Source organism: Neophocaena asiaeorientalis, unplaced genomic scaffold (genome assembly GCF_003031525.2).
Source record: "Neophocaena asiaeorientalis asiaeorientalis breed wild unplaced genomic scaffold, Neophocaena_asiaeorientalis_V1.1 scaffold91, whole genome shotgun sequence".
Classification (NCBI taxonomy): domain Eukaryota; kingdom Metazoa; phylum Chordata; class Mammalia; order Artiodactyla; family Phocoenidae; genus Neophocaena; species Neophocaena asiaeorientalis.
In genome coordinates, this window is record NW_020173198.1 from 10,722,163 (window position 1) to 10,738,182 (window position 16,020).

The window sequence follows — 16,020 nt, forward strand, 5'->3', positions numbered from 1 at the left end:
AATCCTTTTTTTTTTTTTTTTTAATTTTATTTATTTTTTTATTTTTGTGGTACACGGGCCTCCCACCGCTGCGGCCTCTCCCGTCGCGGAGCACAGGCTCCGGACGCGCACGCCCAGCGGCCGTGGCCCACGGGCCCAGCCGCTCCGCGGCACGTGGGATCCTCCCGGGCCGGGGCACGAACCCGTGTCCCCTGCATCGGCAGGCGGACTCTCAATCACTGTGCCACCAGGGAAGCCCCTACATCAACTTTTTATACAACAACATGATTCAGAACTTGACACGAGTGAATTTAGGGATACAACATTACTAGAAGCATACTGCTGGATAGGTCACTGTTCTTCTCTGAGGCTCAAAAAGCCCACTGTCAAAATGGAGCGACTACCTTCTCCTCCACAGGAGATCCTAAAAGCCCTAATAAATGTTGATTATGACTATTATTTATAACTGCCTCAGTTGACTTTTTGGAACCCACTTCTCTTCCTATTCTCTTTCCCAATCACTCCTCCTCCCCTCCCCAAAAGACTATCTGTCCCCTTGTCCCTTTTCTTACAGGTCCAATTTCCTTCTCTGTTCGCTGTGTGACCTTAGACAAGTTATTTAACCTCTTCGAGCCTTACCTATGACTAACGGCTAAGAATACCTATCTCCTAAAGCTATTCTGCAGTTTAAATAAAATTACATACATACAGCTCAGTGTCATATCTTAACACTCAATAAAGGACTATTGTCACTAATCTTAAGTCTTACATCAGTAATAAAAATAAATGAAGTTTATAGCATTATACTCTTAATACGACAATCTTATATTGTTATTGATAATAACAACACCTAGCTTTAACTGAGCACTAACTGTATGCCAGGAATTGCTTCCATGCACTTTATGTGAATTAACTCAACCTTCATGATCACCCAGAAAGGAGGTTCTGTTTTGATCCCTATTTGGTAGATGAGGAAATTGAGACACAGAGAAGTCAAATAATTTGCCTAAGATCACACAGCCTGTAAGGGATGAGGCTGGGGCTCAAACCTAGGAAGCCTGACTACTGAGCCACCCCACCCCTGACGCCAACTCCTAGTGCTGGGCAATATAAGAATTCTAACAGAGCTTTCTGGAGCACATGCCTTCACCCACAGGGAATCTGGGCCAAGAGGAAGATGTGAATCCCCAAAACACCACCAAATTCAGAACCAATTACCTGTATTAGTTTCCTACAGCTGCTGTTACAAATTACCATAGATTTCGTGGTTTAAAATGACACAGACTTTTTCTTATCATATAGTTTCAGAGGTCAGAAATCTGAAATGGGTCTGCCTGGGCTAAAATCAAGGTGCTTGCAGGGCTGCAATCCTTCTGGAGAGGAGCACCCAGGTACCAGGTGTCCCCTAGGCCAGAGCCTAAGGTCTCTGCAGGGCTGCCCCTACAGCCCCAACCTGCCGACACAGCTTCACTTGGCTGGGGCCTGTGGAGACAATGGAAACGGTCCTGCCTGGACCCAGCTGGCCGACCTCGGGACAGGAGGGAAGCTGCAGAGAGGAGGAGGGGGGAGGTGATTATGAACTTGAACTGCCGCTCAGCATCACCAGCATCCGTGAGCAGAGTTGCTCCGACACTGTTGAGTAATGAGGGCCTACTAGTACCAGGCTGTTCCCCCGGGGCCTGAACGTCGCTTTTCGCATTCAACTGTCTCAATAACTTACAACCATCAGGTTTCTAAGGCTCAGTGGACAATTTTTTTTAATCAATTTATTTATTTGTTTGTTTGTTTATTTTTGGCTGCACTGGGTCTTCGTTGCTGCACACGGGCTTTCTCTAGTTGCAGCGAGCAGGGGCTACTCTTCCTTGCGGTGCACAGGCTTCTCTACGGTGGCTTCTCTTGTTGCGGAGCACGGGCTCTAGGCGCACGGGCTTCAGTAGTTGTGGCTCACGGGCTCAGTAGTTGTGGCTCGCGGGCTCTAGAGCTCAGGCTCAGTAGTTGTGGCGCACAGGCTTAGTTGCTCCGCGGCATGTGGGATTTTCCCGGACCAGGGCTCGAACCATGTCCCCTGCATTGGCAGGCGGATTCTTAACCACTGCGTCACCAGGGAAGTTCAATGGACAACTATTACTCATGAGATTCCTATGTGCCAATACCATTCGGAGGTAAATAAGGTTTCCATTCTCAGTTTCATTCTATCACAAGAGGTAGATACTAAACAAACAACTCCATGTGTGTCTAGGCAACAAATGACCCGACGAAGAATCAAGGGAACAGAGGATCATGGTGGGCACTGGGTGCTACTTTTATATCAGGTGGACAGGAAAGGCCTCTGAGCCAAGATGTCCTCTAAGCGAAGGTGTGAAGCAAATGAAGAAATGTGTGCTACCTTCTACTATCTATGGAAAGTGAAAGAGTCAGTAAGGTTCTTAGTATCATGTGCCAGGACTGATCTAAGGGCTTTACATCACAAACAACTCCAGGAGACAGGGCTATAACTAAACCCATTTTACAGGTACAGAAACTGAGGCCGAGTCACACAGCCTGCAAGCAGTATGGACAGCCAAGAATTTGAATCCCAGTGCAGATGCCTCTATATACGTAGCAAATGTACTGTCTGCAATTTTTTATCATATGCATGTACTACTGTTCCCACTTAAAATTAGTATAAAAGAGTATATAGATGTTTGCCTAGGCAGGGAAATTTTCTTAGCAGGGGACAAGAACAACAAAAGCTAACATTTTTGTTAACATGAAGAGTGATTATCTCCAGGGGGTAGGGCTGAAGCTGGTGAGAGGAAGGCGACTACTAGTTTTTGTTTTATTATCTTTTGTACTGTTTGAATTTTTTTACTCCACATGTATTACCTCTAAAAAATAACAAAAACAAAACTAGTTCACACTTTAAATAAATAAATAGCAGCAGCAGGAGTTTAAGAGTAGAAATTTCTAAATGCTGGGCTAGGAATAAAGAGAGAGCACATATTTACTGGGTGCCTATCATAAAAGCACAGTGGTCACACCGGGCCCCGTGCTAAGTGTTTTCCAAGCGTGAGTCCATTTAAACCTCACAACAGCCCTACAAAGTCAGGAATGTGAAAACTCCCCCTTTTCAGGTGAGGACTCTGAGGCCCAGGGAGTTTACAGAACTGGTTCAGGCTCACAGAGCCAGGAAGAGTCAGGCAACACGGGGATTTGAACCCATAGAGAGTCTGTCTGACACTTGAGTTCTTAATTCCCGGGCTCCACCACCCGTCAGCCAGGTGCTTGGAGCGCTAAGCGTTTTGCGAGGCCAGTGGTCCCACCGTCCCGCCAGAGGCAGCTTGCAAGGCAATGCTGTCCTCAGGCCTTGGGGATTCCAAGCTCATGGGCACAGAATGGAGAAGCAAAGTGCTGACTCAGACACAGAATCTTCTACAACTCCCCCTACCCATCCACCCAATGTGAGCAATGCAGGGTGATGGTTAAGAACGATGGTTCAAGGTCTGGGTTCTAATCTCCTCCGGGTCACAGATACGTGCCCCAAAACAAGGATTCTCAAGCTCAGCACTACTTACTTACATTTGGGGCCAGAACATTCTTTGAGGGGCTGGCCTGTGCACTGTAGGACGTTGAACAGCATCCCTGACCTCCACCCAATAGCACACATCAGGCTGAATCCTCACAAACCACCTTAGGAGGCAAGTACTATACTTAAACCCATTTTACAGTTTTCTTACAGAGTAAGAAACTGAGGTCACAAAACCTGCAAGTGACATACACAGCCAGTGGTGACAGTTAAAATGTCTCCAGAGACTGCTAAATGTGCCCCTGGGGGGCAAAAATGCCCCCACTACCCTAATGCAGTGGCCTTGCCAGGCCCTGGTTTCTTCATCTGTGAAATGAGACTAATTCCAGGACCCACCTATTGTAGAGTGATCGGGAGGATTAAATGAGATGACCCAAAAGCTTCCAGTTTCAGTTCCTGGCCAAGAGACTAATCAACAAACACAAGTGCAAGCTTTCATTCATTCATTCATTCCATCATGCAATGAATATGTATTGAGTGCCTACTCCATGCCAAGCTCTGGGCTAATCATGGGGATATGGGAACAAAGCAGGCGCAGACCCTGCCCTCTTAAGACTCACAGTCCATTAAAGACATAAGGTCACAAATCAAAACCTAATTACAAAGGACAACACTTGCTATGAAGGGGAAGAGCGATGGGACAGAAAGTATCAGGTGAGGATCTGAGAGGGTCAGAAGCAGCCAGAGGTCGGAGGAAACGTGTCCAAGGCAGGCAGAAGGGACCCAGGCGCCTGTCCACCTTTTCAGAAACGGAGAAGTAAGAGAGGGAGGGAGAGAAAGGAGAAAGGGGATAAAAGGAATGCAAACAACAGCAACAGCCACGAAAGAGTGGGGACCCTGGAACCGCTGGGCCTGGGTTTGAATCTAGTCGCTGCTGCTCACTTGGCTCCTGACCTTCAGAAAATTAGCTCCTCTCTCCCACCCTGACCGCTCATCTGCAAAAACAGGATTAAGAATGGCATCAATACTCGGACTGCGGGGGTGAGTGCTCAGCTTGCCTGGGGCGGCCTCATCGGCGGCAGGGGCTGGGATTGGGAGGGTAGAAGGTGCAAACCCAGGGGGCTGAAACTCAGACTAACAATAACAGCAATAAGATGGCAGCTCTTACCGAGCCCTGACTGTAACGACAGGCTCCGTGTTCTGGGTTCAGTGTGCATCGTTCCATTTCATCATCACCACCACCCTATGAGGTAGCTTCTGTCTTATTCCCACTTTACAGGAAGGGACACAGAGGCAACTGGAGGTGAGAAGACTAGTCGTAAGGTACCCGGGCAGCACCTGGCAGAGCCTGGATTCAAACCCGGAGAGGCTGGTTCCAGAGCCGGGGCCAACACCCCCAGCAAAGGAAAGAAGGAGCTCTGCAGGACACAGCCAACGACTGGGCTCACCGTGGAGGGGCAGGGGCGGACGTGGAGGCAACAGGCCATCTATATAGTCCATATGCAGAACCATCCCGGGTGCGAGATCCCCGGCAAAGGGGCAGCTCTGGAGCAAAGGGAAGCCGAGAAAAAGAATGCTGGGAGGCCCAAGTTAGGTCAGGGGACCTGCTGGGCTTCTGGACATTAATCATGTTTACAGAGGCGGCAGGGGGCCTCCACTGCCCCGCACAGTCCTGGAAGAGATCTGGGAGAGGCCTGAGGCCACAGCCCCCACACGGCGGTGGAGAAGGCAGTGGTGCCAGTATCACGCTGCGGGCAGAGCCGTGGCCCTCCTTCCCCCTCTGACTCACCAGAGCTAAGAATAAAGCCCAGAAACCTGGGGGGAGGGGCGGGGCAGCATCCAGGTCTTACCCCCAGCGCCCAGGAAGGCCCTGGCCATGCCCAGGCAAGAGCCCCAAATCCTCACCGAACCCTCCTGCCCAAGTTGCAGATTTGGATACTCTGGCGAGACAGGGATAGGAGTGACACGCAAAAGTAAGACTGCCTGAACAGGACTTCGAGCGCCAAGAAGAAAACAGCCACGGCTGCCCATCATAGGTGTTTTGAATGTCAGCAGCAGGCAGTCTGCTCCGACCTGCCTTGACCCCAGCCCGCCCAGTGAGCACATGGGCAAATTACACACTTGTCCTTGCACTCTCCATCCAGCCCTGACCCCTTTGCCGACTCCTCTCCTCTTATCAGACTCTGGAGCTTCACCAAATCCTCCATTTGGTCACGTTCCAGGGACCTGTCAGGGGTCAGGCATGTGCCAGGCATGTCTGGGGACACAGCAGTAAACAAGAGGGATAGCATCTATCCATCCACTGAGCACCCTTGTAGGTGCTGAGGACCCAGCAGTGAACAGCAGGACAAAGGGCTGCCCTCCTGGAGCTGACAGTCTAGTCTGATGAGAGAAGACAGAGAGTCAACTAGAGGAAATATATATACACGCAAACTATGTATTATATAAAATATAGTGTGTGTGAGTGATGATTAAAAGGACTCAGAGAGGGGGGACTTCCCTGGTGGTCCAGTGGTTAAGACTCCACGCTCCCAATGCAGGGGCCCGGGTTCGATCCCTGGTCAGGGAACTAGATCCCACATGTCGCAACTAAGAGTTCACATGCCGCAACTAAGAGTTCACATTCCACAACTAAGGAGCCCACATGCTGCAACTACGACCTGGCACAACCAAATAAATAAATAAATATTTAAAAAAAATAAAAGGATGAGATAATAAAATTAAACAGAATTTATTTTAAAGAATAATAAAAGGACTCAGAGAGGGAATTCCCTGGCGGTCCAGTGGTTAGGACTCTGCTCCCACTGCAGAGGGCACAGGTTCAATCTCTGGTCTGGGAACTAAGATCCTGCAAGTTGAGCGAGTAGTGCAGGCAAAAAACAAAACAAAACAAAACAAAAAAACAACAACAAAAGGACTCAGAGAAGGGGGAAGGCCTTGCTGAGAAGGCGTATGTGTGTAAAGGCTTGAAAGAAACAAGTAAGTAAGCCGACTGGCCATTTGGGAAAAGAATCTGGGAGAAGAGCGCTCCAAGCAGAGGAAACAGCCAGTGCAAAGGCCCTGACGTGGGAACACGTCTGGCATTTGGGAGCAATAATAGAGAGGCCAATATGATTCAAGAAAAATGGGAGAGGCAGTCAGGGAGGAAGGTGGGAGCTGGGGAAGGACAGACTGTGCGGGACTCACAGGCCATTGTCGGGATTCTGACTTTCACTCTGAATGGCATGGAGACTGTGGATCTGATGTGTCATCATCTGCTTTATGTTTTCAGATAGTGGTTCTCAACCAGAGGCAAGTTTTCCCCCAGGGGACATCTGACAAGGTCTGGAGACATTTTTGGTGTCACTCTTGGAGTGCGGCTGCGGGGTATGCTATGAGCATTTTGCAGGTAGGGGCCGAGGCTGCTGCTAAACGTCCGCAATGCACAGGACAGCTGCCCATCGGAGGATGACTCGGCCCCAAGTGTCAATAATGCTGAGGCTGAGAAACCCTGTTTTAAGAGAATCCCTGCCCTTACCAAGGTTAATGGCCCTATTCCCCAAACACACCCCTTATCAGGCAGATGGAGTTTCAGCTCCTCACCATGTGACACTGGGCAAGCCACTAAGCCTCAGTTTCCACACCTGTAAAGTGGAAATACTAATGAGATGATGCAAACATGCACTCAATTAACCATGAGCCAGAGTCCACAGTAGGTGGTCAACAAATGTCAGTGCCAGATCCACCTCTTGTTATGTCCCTTCCACATTTCCAGCCTCACCAAATGATTCTTTCACCCAACAGAGATGTCCTGAGCCCTTACAATGTGCCAGGAACTGTGCTGGCCAGAGCCCCCCAAAATGTCCACATCCCAATCCCCAGAATGAGTGGGTGTTTTGCCTTACATGACAAAAAGGGACTTTGCAGATGTAATTAAGTTGAGGATCTTGAGATGGGAGAGGATCCTGATTATCCAGGTGGGCCCCATGGACCCACAAGGGAATTACAAGGGAAAAGGGGGGAGGTATCAGACAAGGAGATGTGATGACCAAAGAAGAGGGGTCAAAGTGAGGCGGTGCCACGACTCAAGGAACGTGGTTGGCCTCTAGAAGCTAGAAAAGGCAAGGAAATGGATTCTCCCCAAGAGCCTCCAGAAGGAACACAACACCACACCCTGGCCTTCTGACCTCCAGAACTAGAAGAGAATAAATCTGTGTTGCTTTAAGCCAGAAGTTTACAGTGATTTGTTACAGCAGCCATGGGAAACTCATACAGCACAGAGCCGGCAGGGCACAAGGACCAGCGGTGCCCCCAGCGAGCAGACGCTCCTGCAGGCCTCCATGCGCTCGGGCAGGCTCTGGTCCCCACCTCATCCTGACCTGGTCCTGCTCTGAATCAAACTCGGCCTCCACAGCACGTGCTCCCTGACGCCCTGGGTTCTGCTGGCCCGGGGGGGCACTTCTGACATCTTCCTAAAGGACGGGCTGACTCATCCTTGCCTCCCCCTACAGGGGAGCTGCTTAGGAAACACTTTTGTATGATTTGGGGAGCAGGGAATGATGGAAAATATTAATCCATCTTTAAATTTCACTTTAACAGGCAACGCATGACTCAAATTTAACTACGTATATGTTATGTACATATGTGTGTAAAATACAAGGGCAAACAGTAGAAAGTTACTCAGTCTCCCTCTTCCCCATAAGCCCATCCCCTCTGCACAGTCCCTACTGCCCACCACTTGGGTGGCTGCCAAGCTTTTGCTATTCCAAACAATGATACAATGAATTCCCTTAGAAATTACTCCTTAAGCTAAAGAAAACACGGACAGCCTGACCCGAAGACCAACAGGGCTTCACTTAATCGCTCGTAAGCCACGCGGGCGGAAAACAAGGTGGCCCAGGTTAAGTGTGATAACCTGGAGATACACAATGAGAGTCACCAAACTAAAGATAAACGCTGACCCAGGGATTCCTGTGGGAATGTAGTCCTTAAAACAGGACGAAATACACCCGAAGGAAATGCAATCACTCACCAAGAGATATCTGTACCCCATGTTCACTGCAGCGTTATTCACAACAGCCAAGATGTGGACACAAGCTAAGTGCCCATCAATGGATGAAAGGGTAAAGAAAATGTGATACACACACACACACATACATATACACAGTGAAATATTATTCAACCATAAATGAAGGAAATCTTGCCGTTTGTGACAACACAGATAAACCTTGAGGGCATCATGCTGAGTGACATGTCAGACACAGAGAGACAAACTAGTGTTACGTTCTCACTCACGTGTGGAATCCAAAAAAGCTGAACTCAGCTAGAGAGAATGGCGGCTGCCAGGGGCTGGGGGTGGGGGAAGTGGGGAGATGCTGGTCAAAGGGTACAAACTCCCAGTTGTAAGATGAGATACTGTATTGTATGCTTGAAAATGGTTAAGAGAGTAGATCTTAACAATTATCACCACAAAATGAAAACAAAGAAAGTAATTAATGTGAGGGGATGGAGGTGGTAACTAACCATACTGCAGTAATCATTTCACAATATACATGGGTATTAAATGCTTTACAGCCTAAACTTACATATGTTGTACGTCAATAATATCTCAATAAACCTGAGGGGGAAATCAGTAAACAAAGTAGTATGTAATTCCTGGAGGTATATATAGCTCTATAAATATTATAATGTTATTATATAATGTTTAATTTTTAACAAAATAAGAGAAGACACCTTCAGTGTCCAATACAGTAACTCCCAGCTTCCTGGGGCTATGGGGCCCTTAAGATGAGGCTAGTCCAAATTGGGATGTGCTAAAAAAACACACACACCGGACTTAGGATGAAAAAAAAGAATACAAAATATCTCATTAATTACATGTTGAAATGATAATATTTTGCATACATTGGGTTAAATAAAATATATTATTACAATCATTTCACCTGTTTTTTTTAAATGTGGCTACCAGACAATTAACATTCTATATGTGGCCTGTGTTATATTTCTATTGGGCAGTGCTCAGCTAGCCACTGAAAGGTAGAGAGATCATCAAGGAAATGAGAGCGTATGGGTTTGCTGGAATAAGACATAGCCATGATTTTAGGGGGGTTTTTTTGGCCCTGCAGCGTGGCTTGCAGGATCTTAGTTCTCCCACCAGGCCTCAAACCCAGGCCCCGGCAGTGAGAGTGTGGAGTCCTAACCACTGCACCGCCAGGGAAGTCCCTAGCCACGACCTTTTGATAAATAAGAAATCCTTTTGAATCCTAACTTGAAATAATAAAACAAAAAAGTGACGCACCGCTAGAAGGTACGTGATTGCTTCGATTCATCCCACACCTGATAAATGTTCATTCCACCCCAGTCTCCTAACAGGTGGCCCGATCTTCCTCCAGTCCATCCTCCACACAGTAGCCAAGGGGAGAGCTTCAACCTGCAACCCCTATCGCATCACACTCTGCCTAAAACTCCTCACTGCAGCCTCTGGGTCTAGCCCTGGCTTGCCGTTCTTGGACCACCCTATGCCTCAAGGTTTTACACAGCCAGTTCCTTCGGCCCTGACTTCAACTCAGAGGTATCCTTCCATTCTCAGCTGAAACATCCCTTCCTCAGGGGGTCCTGCCCAACCCCCAAGCCCTGCTCAAACAAATCCCTCATTTAACCACCTCATGGAACTCTGTATGCTTCCTTTGGGCACTCACCACACTCTGTCACTACATGTTTCTTTCAGATATTATTTATTTGTCAATGTCATATATTACCTTATTTAATACTTTATGTTACATTTGTCATGGAATATGTACCATAGTATATATTATGTATAATATATGACTAAGATGAACCATATGAATTGCCATTTGTGCAGGACAAGGGTTGGCAAACTACAACACACGTGCCAAATCTGCCCCGCTGCCTGCTTCTGTACAGCCCCCAAACTAGGAATGGATTCCACATTTTTTTTTAATTTAAAATGTAAAAAATAACAATTGGCCTCTGCCAACGGCGTGGCTCAATTTTGCCTCTTGGCCTGCAAAGCCTAAAATATTTACAACTTGGTCCTTTACAGAAAAAGTTTGCCAACCCTGGATATAGGTCAAGAATCACTGAATGCCAGCAATTTCCGAGGCTGCTAATTTTATACATTATTTCTTCTGCATCCCGCTCTCCCCCCAAAGACGTCGTGGTGATGGATGTACAGCTCCGTGACTATACTAGAAGCTGCCAAATTGTACATTTTGAATGGGCAAATTACCTGGCATGTGAATTATATCTCAATAAAGCTATTTTAAAAAGATGAATAAGACCCAGCGTCATTTTAATTCCGTGAAGTTTTCACCTTATATATGCTGTCCTTACAACCTAACACTCTTCAAAAAAATTAGTAAATATACAAAGACCCCCACTTCATCACCTCAGGAAGAGGATACATCCAGACGGGACTTGTTTGCACTTGCTTAAAAAAAAAGAATTGGGCTTCCCTGGTGGCGCAGTGGTTAAGAGTCCGCCTGCCGATGCAGGGGACACGGGTTCGTGCCCCGGTCCAGGAAGATCCCACATACCGTGGGGCGGCTGGGCCCGTGAGCCATGGCCGCTGAGCCTGCGCGCCCGGAGCCTGTGCTCCGCAATGGGAGAGGCCACAACAGTGAGAGGCCCGCATACCGCAAAAAAAAAAAGAATTAATGCAATGTCTTTTCCCATTGTTATCTTGCTTATAACTAGATTTTACCTGTTCCCCTAATCTAGGTTTCTCACCTTCACACTAGTGACATTTGGGGCCATGTAATTCTCTTCTGTGGGGCTGCCCTGTGCACTGTGGGATGTCTGGCAGCATCCATGGCCTCTACCCACTAGAAGCCAGTAGCATCCTCTGCCCCGCCCCCAGTCATGACAATAAAAATGTCTCTAGATCTTGTCAATGCCCCCTAGAGGCTAAACTGCCCCAGTTTTGATCCACTGTCTTAACAGCTTTTCCATCTGGCCCCACTCCTGCCAACACCTAGTGACTCTCAAGACCCACCCACCTGCCATCCATTCATTTAACACATTTCCTAAGCCCCACTTTGTAACAGAGGTGAACCAGAAACATCTACATCCTATCCTGCCCTCAAGGAGCTTAGAACTTTGTCCAGAAGGTAGGACGGGTACATAAATGGCTAAAGGATTTTGAAAGCACTAAGTGTCATCGAAGACATACACATAAATGGCAAGACACTTCCAGAAAAGAGAGAAGGGTTAATTCACAAAGCGAATGGGAAGAAAACTCAGCTTCCTCATCCACACGGCAAGGACAATAATACCTGCTTTTCAGAGTCATCATGAAGAGTGAATCCACACATCACATTACTTCATCTTCGCCCCCAACCCTCTGAAGTGGGTATTATTGTTCCCATTTTGCAGAGGAACCAACCAAGGCATAGAGAGGTAAAGGAACTTGCCCAAGGTGGCACAGCCTTGTGGCCAAAGCAGACTTCAACGCAGGCAGGCTGGTTCACTGCTACAGGTCCTGCCTCCCTGAGAAAATACACATGTGACAACAGATGGGTACCCGGTGACCACTCTATTAGTGGAAGTTATTGTCATTGCTGTTATTTCCACTTGAGAACTCAGCAGTCTTCTTGAAGTAGGTAAAATCTAAGGGGAGGGGGCCCAGATTTGCCAATATGGAGACAGGAGGGAACGGTGTTCTAAGACGGGGGCACGGCAGGATGGAAGGCAGCTGCTGGACAAGCTTAGGGCATGTGAGTGGAACAAAGAAGTGGAACAAAGTGCCAGGAGGGGACTGGGTGACAAACAGGGCTGGGAGGACAGGCCAGGGCCTGAACAAATTAAGCAAAGCAAAGGGGAGGTTCACTTAGGCTTCCCACCAAGAAAGTGCTGCATCACCTATACGCTGCAAAAGCTCCAAGGAATTGTGAAACTGAGAGAGAAAATTCCTGGCTTACTCTTTTCATTCCCTTCTCTTGAATAGGGCCAAAAACAGGAAACTGGGAAAACCACCTCATCCTCAAAACAATCTCTTGGAGACACCCTGTCACTGTCCCCTGCCCCAGAGCCTTCCAACGCAAAGAGTGTCCCAGCTCGCCCATCTCCATGTCCCAAGGTCTCTACTCCCAACTGAAATCTGAACTCTGTGCTCCGCATCCGTGCCAAGAAGCATCACGGGCACTGTTGAAGAGGACCAGAACTCGATGGCCAAAAGCACAAGCTTTGGAGCTGAAGGCCTTGAATCCTATCACCACTGCTTCCTGGCTGTGTGGCCTTGGGGGAGTCACTCCACCTCTCTGACTTTGAGCCACTCATCTCTCATTGGACTAAACACTCAACGTTACAGGACTTCCCTGGCAGTCCAGTGGTTAAGACTCTGCACTTCCACTGCAGGGGGCACGGGTTCAATCCCTGGTTGGGGAACTAAGATCCCACATGCTGTGCAGCATGGCCAAAAAATAAATAAATAAACAAACAAAGAAACCCAGTGTCAGGGGAGGGAGTGGCCACTGGGGGCTGAACTTGCTGCTGCTTGCTTCTGCTATATTATCACTGCCACTGTTATTGTTGTTGTCATTATCATTGTTTGAGTGAGGATAACAGCTCATAAAGCCATGTGCCGGAATGCTGAAGCCTCCCCAAGGAGACTTTCTTTCATCTATCTTGCTCCAGGCTTAGTCAAAATCATTTGACACAGTCTGTCAGAAAAGCCTCCACTCTGGCCCACCTGAGTGATCCTACCATGGCCACTGACCTGGAAGCACCCACAATGGCTACTGTCAAACAGGCCACTATTGTGACAACCAGGGACACTCCCATCACGGTGGAGACGGTGCCACCCCTGAGGGCCTAGACTCTGGGCCAAACAGCTGGGGTCCCATCCCAGCTCCGCTACATATGAGCTGTATTACCTTGGGCAAGTCACATAACCACCCTGGGCCTCAGTTTCCCCATCTGTAAAATGGGGATGATAGCAGTCTATTAACCTCATAGGGCTGTTTTTAAATGGAAAGTGTTTTGTCCAGGGCCTGGGGCTAACGAGCGCCGTGACTGTTAGCTATGACCATCAGTCTTACCGGGTCCTGTAAGGCATGGTCGTGCCCCTACTGTGGCTCACGATACTCTCCCCTTGACCTCTGATGCTCTAGCTGTGATGGCCTCCCCACCGTCCTTCAATTTCACCCAGGTTTTTCCCCACCTCGGGGGCTCCCACCCACTGTTCTGGCCCTGGAATACCCTTGGCCAGGCCAGTTCCTTCACATCCTTCCAGCGATGCCGGAGGAGAGAGGCCTACCTGTCTAAAGCGCCCCCCTCCCGGGTTCTTTACTAGGACCAAATCCCGTGTATTTCCTTCAGTGCCCCTATGTTTATGGGGCAGCACAGGACAGGGGTTACCAACCAGACTCGAGCCAGATGGCCTGGGTTTGAAACCAGTTCTGCCATCTACTAGCTGGGTGACGTCACCTCTCTCTGCCTCCGTTTCCCCATCAGTCTCTACTCCACTACTGTGGGACGGAATCATTAGGACTTGTGAAGAGCTTAGCACAGTCCCCAGGGCTTTGTGAATGCCCTGCACGTCTGCACTATCAACTACTTCCCGTTTGAGCTCTAAGTAGACACCTCTTTCCCTCCTACCTGTAATCTCCCCAAAGCGGGATCGTGTCCTTTAATCACCTGCGTACAGGAGGTGCTCATTAAAGACTTGTTCAACAAATGAAAGAAGGGGTGAATAAATCTATCTGAAGAGCAACCCAGAAACGCGCAAAGAAAAGCCAGAGACTGTCCCCGCCTGTGACCCAGCAATCATAGTTATGGGCACAAGCCCAAAGGAAATAACTCAAACAGCAAGAAAAGGAACAATTTTCACATGCTGGGCCATTCTCAGTGACAACCAGGAAGCTCCCAGGCACGCAAGAGCTGAGCAAGCAGTGGCAGGGGATCCTGCTGAAAATGACCCAGCTGTCACGAACCAAAGCCGGGGCCACCTCTGGCTCTGGAGAGGCCACCAACAGAGAGGGGCAGGCATTGGCCACCCAGGCTCACGCCCTCTGATGAGGGTTTTTAACCTGCATGTGAAAGCAGACCAAGAACAAGAGCTGTGACACCATCTGCAACCACCTAAGAGCTGTGATTAAGGGTTAGGGGAGGATCCCACATCACAGAAATGCTTGGTGCTGAAGGTGGAAGGGAGGTCTTGTTTTTCTGGAGAGGTTTAGGTACCCTCATAGAAAGTCCTTAAATAGCCCCAGGCACAGGCTCAACCTGTCTAATCCCTGAAACAAACCTATGAGGAGACAGGTCCTATCACTAGTCTCCATTTTATGGATGCGGAAACTGAGGCACAGAATGAAAACGCTCCCTGACCTGGGCCAAGGAGACCGTGTTACCCAGAAGACCAGAAGTCAACTGTGGCTAACTTAGGGGCCAATCGAGGGGCCTACATCGCTGTCCTGTACTTTTTCCACCTCTGCTTCCTCCCAGATCCTCAGATTTCACTTTGGGCCAGAGCAGGGACTGCTGTGTAACGATGATGATGATGAAGACAATGGTAATAACAACGATGGAGAGCAATAGTAATAATAACAGCACTTCGCAGTGATAGGACTGGCACCGTAACTGTATATTAACTTATTTAATTTTAGCACTCTATGAGGCAGGCGCTACCATTGTGCACACATGAGAAAACACAGGCAGAGAGAGGTAAAGTCACTTTACTGAGGTCACAGTGCTGGCAAGTAGCAGAACCAGGATCTGAGCGGAGGCTACACTGGCTCCCTGTGTTGCTATTTTCCTCGAAACATCTTCCCAACTGGCCTCCATGAGGCAGGGAGGCTATGGTTTCACTTGTACTTAGCACTGGACCTACAACAATAACACACAGAAGAGGGAGGGATCAGAAACTATTATCTTGGGACTTCCCTCGCGGTCCAGTGGTTAAGACTCCGCGCTTTCATTGCAGGGGGCACGGGTTTGATCCCTGGTCGGGGAACTAAGATCCCGCACGCTGCGCGGCCAAAAAGAAAATAGAAACTATTATCTTATTGCATCAATTCAAAGGCCCATGTTTCGTCACGTGACATCTGTCTGCATCTCGAGATCAGTGCATCCTACAATCTCTGCTGGCCACGTTTTCATAGCCTAGCGTCCCTGAAATTGGGAAGCATGTCACAACTGCCGGCCTCCTGGATTCGATGAGATGTGGTGTGCCTCTCTCAACACCCCAGCCTCTTCTCTAATCTTACTGCACCATGAAGGATGGCAAGAGGCTTTTTCCTAAGTTTCCAGAACCAAGAAGGAGAAATGAAAACTGCCCTTACTTGTTAGCCAAGCTAACCCTAGGAGAGAGGCAATCACCACCCTGCCCCACCTCTTCAGCACGGCTCCATAACAACTCGAGTAACTTTAATGGGGGTGCGGGAGGATGAGTGTAACTGTCAAGCTACCTGACCAGGCCACCTAGGGCAAAACCGCCAGCAGCCTCATCTGATAATCTCCACCTGCCAGCTGCGTTCCTGTCTCCACAGTCCCTTCCCCAGGCCCTTGCCCAGGCCAGGTTGTTTTTGCCAAACCCAGGC